This window comes from Arachis hypogaea, chromosome 10, assembly GCF_003086295.3.
Source record: "Arachis hypogaea cultivar Tifrunner chromosome 10, arahy.Tifrunner.gnm2.J5K5, whole genome shotgun sequence".
In the NCBI taxonomy this organism is placed as follows: domain Eukaryota; kingdom Viridiplantae; phylum Streptophyta; class Magnoliopsida; order Fabales; family Fabaceae; genus Arachis; species Arachis hypogaea.
In genome coordinates, this window is record NC_092045.1 from 93339427 (window position 1) to 93343339 (window position 3913).

At 43.1% G+C, this 3913-nt stretch overlaps 1 non-coding gene across 1 annotated transcript; it reads left to right on the forward strand.

The window, feature by feature from the left end:
• The first annotated feature begins 2988 nt into the window (after positions 1 to 2988).
• Positions 2989 to 3096, forward strand: LOC112718620 (small nucleolar RNA R71). The gene has a single exon (XR_003160951.1). It is a non-coding gene; the product is annotated as a small nucleolar RNA R71 (small nucleolar RNA).
• The last annotated feature ends 817 nt before the right edge of the window (positions 3097 to 3913 follow it).

Genomic DNA, 3913 nt, shown 5'->3' on the forward strand with positions numbered 1-3913 from the left:
GTTCATCTCCTTGCATCATGGGCAAGTTGAATGCCAACCTTACATTTTCCGGACTAAAATCCAAGTATTTCCCCCGAACCATAGTATGCCAATTCTTTGGGTCCGGGTTCACACTTTGATCATGGTTCTTGGTGATCCATGCATTGGCATAGAACTCTTGAACCATTAAGATTCCGACTTGTTGAATGGGGTTGGTAAGAACTTCCCAACCTCTTCTTCGGATCTCATGTCGGATCTCCGGATATTCACTCTTTTTGAGTTTGAAAGGGACCTCGGGGATCACCTTCTTCAAGGCCACAACTTCATAGAAGTGGTCTTGATGCACCCTTGAGATGAATCTCTCCATCTCCCATGACTCGGAGGTGGAAGCTTTTGCCTTCCCTTTCCTCTTTCTAGAGGTTTCTCCGGCATTGGATGCCATAAATGGTTATGGAAAAACAAAAAGCAATGCTTTTACCGCACCAAACTTAAAAGGTTTGCTCGTCCTCGAGCAAAAGAAGAAAGAAGAGAGTAGAAGAAGAAGAAATAAAGGAGATGGAGATGGCCTTGTAGTTCAGCCAAAGGGGGAGAAGTAGTGTTTAGGTTGTGTGAAAATGAAGGAGTGAAGAAGGGTTTATATAGGAGTGGGGGGAGGGTTATGGTTCGGTCATGTATGGGTGGGTTTGGGAGGGAAAGTGGTTTGAATTTGAATGGTGGGGTAGGTGGGGTTTTATGAAGGATGGATGTGAGTGGTGAAGAGAAAGATGGGATTTGATAGGTGAAGGGTTTTTGGGGAAGAGGTGTTGAGGTGATTGGTGAATGGGTGAAGAAGAGAGAGAGAGTGGTGGGGTAGGTGGGGATCCTGTGGGGTCCACAGATCCTGAGGTGTCAAGGAAAAGTCATCCCTGCACCAAGTGGCGAGCAAAATTGCTCTTCATGCCAATTCTGGCGTTAAACCCCGGGCTGGTGCCCCTTTCTGGCGTTTAACGCCAACTTCTTGCCCTTTTCTGGCGTTTAACGCCAGTCTGGTGCCCCTTTCTGGCGTTAAATGCCCAGAATGGTGCCAGACTGGGCGTTAAACGCCCATCTGCTAGCCTTACTGGCGTTTAAACGCCAGCAGGTTCTTCCTCCAGGGTGTGCTATTTTTCTTTCTGTTTTTCATTCTGTGTTTGCTTTTTCCATTGATTTTGTGACTTCTCATGATCATCAACCTACAGAAAACATAAAATAACAAAAGAAAATAAATAAAATATAACATTGGGTTGCCTCCCAACAAGCGCTTCTTTAATGTCAGTAGCTTGACAGAGGGCTCTCATGGAGCCTCACAGATGCTCAGAGCAATGTTGGAACCTCCCAACACCAAACTTAAAGTTTGAATGTGGGGGTTCAACACCAAACTTAGAAGTTGGTTGTGGCCTCCCAACACCAAACTTAGAGTTTGGATGTGGGGGCTCTGTTTGGCTCTGTTTTGAGAGAAGCTCTTCATGCTTCCTCTCCGTGGTGACAGAGGGATATCCTTGAGCCTCAAACACAAAGGATTCTTCATTCATTTGAATGATCAATTCTCCTCTATCAACATCAATCACAGCCTTTGCTGTGGCTAGGAAGGGTCTGCCAAGGATGATGGATTCATCCATGCACTTCCCAGTCTCTAGGACTATGAAATTAGCAGGGATGTAATGGTCTTCAACCTTTACCAGAACATCCTCTACAAGTCCATGAGCTTGTTTTCTTGAATTGTCTGCCATCTCTAGTGAGATTTTTGCAGGTTGCACCTCAAAGATCCCTAGCTTCTCCATTACAGAGAGAGGCATGAGGTTTACACTTGACCCTAGGTCCACAAGGCCTTCTTAAAGGTCATGGTGCCTATGGTACAAGGTATTGAAAACTTCCCAGGATCCTGTCTCTTTTGAGGCAGTTTCTGCCTAGACAAGTCATCCAGTTCTTTGGTGAGCAAAGGGGGTTCATCCTCCCAAGTCTCATTTCTAAATAACTTGTCATTTAGCTTCATGATTGCTCCAAGGTATTTAGCAACTTGCTCTTCAGTGACATACTCATCCTCTTCAGAGGAAGAATACTCATCAGAGCTCATGAATGGCAGAAGTAAGTCCAATGGAATCTCTATGGTCTCATTTTGAGCCTCAGATTCCCATGGTTCCTCATTGGGAAACTCATTGGAGGCCAGTAGACGTCCATTGAGGTCTTCCTCAGTGGCGTTCACTGCCTCTTCCTCCTCTCCAAATTCGGCCATATTGATGGCTTTGCACTCTCCTTTTGGATTTTCTTCAGTATTGCTTGGAAGAGTACTAGGAGGGGTTCAGTAATTTTCTTGCTCAGCTGACCCACTTGTGCCTCCAAATTTCTAATGGAGGACCTTGTTTCAGTCATGAAACTTTGAGTGGTCTTGATTAGATCAGAGACCATGGTTGCTAAGTCAGAGGTGTTCTACTTAGAACTCTCTGTCTATTGCTGAGAAGATGATGGAAAAGGGTTGCCATTGCTAAACCTGTTTCTCCCACCATTATTATTGTTGAAACCTTGTTGAGGTCTTTGTTGATCCTTCCATGAGAGATTTGGATGACTTCTCCATGAAGGATTATAGGTGTTTCCATAGGGTTCTCCCATGTAATTCACCTCTTCCATTGAAGGGTTCTCAGGATCATAAGCTTCTTCTTCAGATGAAGCTTCCTTAGTACTGCTTGGTGCATTTTGCGTTCCAGACAGACTTTGAGAAATCATATTGACTTGCTGAGTCAATATTTTGTTCTGAGCCAGTATGGCATTCAGAGTGTCAATCTCAAGAATTCCTTTCTTCTGATTTGTCCCATTGTTCACAGGATTCCTTTCAGAAGTGTACATGAATTGGTTATTTGCAACCATTTCAATTAGTTCTTGAGCTTCTGTAGGCGTCTTCTTCAGATGAAGAGATCCTCCAGCAGAGCTATCCAAAGACATCTTGGATAGTTCAGAGAGACCATCATAGAAAATACCTATGATGCTCCATTCAGAAAGCATATCAGAGGGACACTTTCTGATTAATTGTTTGTATCTTTCCCAAGCTTCATAGAGGGATTCTCCTTCCTTCTGTCTGAAGGTTTGGACTTCCACTCTAAGCTTACTCAATTTTTGAGGTGGAAAGAACTTTGCCAAGAAGGCATTGACTAGCTTTTCCCAAGAGTTCAGGCTTTCTTTAGGTTGTGAATCCAACCATGTCCTAGCTCTGTCTCTTACAGCAAAAGGGAATAGCATAAGTCTGTAGACCTCAGGGTCAACCCCATTAGTCTTGACAGTGTCACAAATTTGCAAGAACTCAGCTAAGAACTGATGAGGATCGTCCAATGGAAGTCCATGGAACTTGCAATTCTATTGCATTAGAGAAACTAATTGAGGCTTAAGCTCAAAGTTGTTTGCTCCAATGGCAGGGATAGAGATGCTTCTCCCATAGAAGTCGGGAGTAGGTGCAGTAAAGTCACCCAGCACCCTCCTTGCATTATTGGCATTGTTGTTGTTTTCGGCTGCCATGGGTTCTTCTTCCTTGAAGATTTCTGTTAGGTCCTCTACAGAGAATTGTGCCTTAGCTTCTCTTAGCTTTCGCTTCAAGGTTCTTTCAGGTTCAGGGTCAGCCTCAACAAGAATGCTTTTGTCTTTGCTTCTGCTCATATGAAAGAGAAAAGAACAAGAAAATATGGAATCCTCTATGTCACAGTATAGAGATTCCTTGAGGTATCAGAGGAAAAGAAAAATAGAAGGCAGAAGTAGAAAATTCGAACTTATCAAGAAAGATGGAGTTCGAATTGTTCATTAAGGAATAGTGTTAGTCCATAAATAGAAGGATGTGAGAAGAGGGGAAGAAATTTTTGAAAATTAAGTAAAATATTTTAAAAACATTTTGAAAAACACTAATTGATTTTCGAAAACCATGATTGAGAAAGAA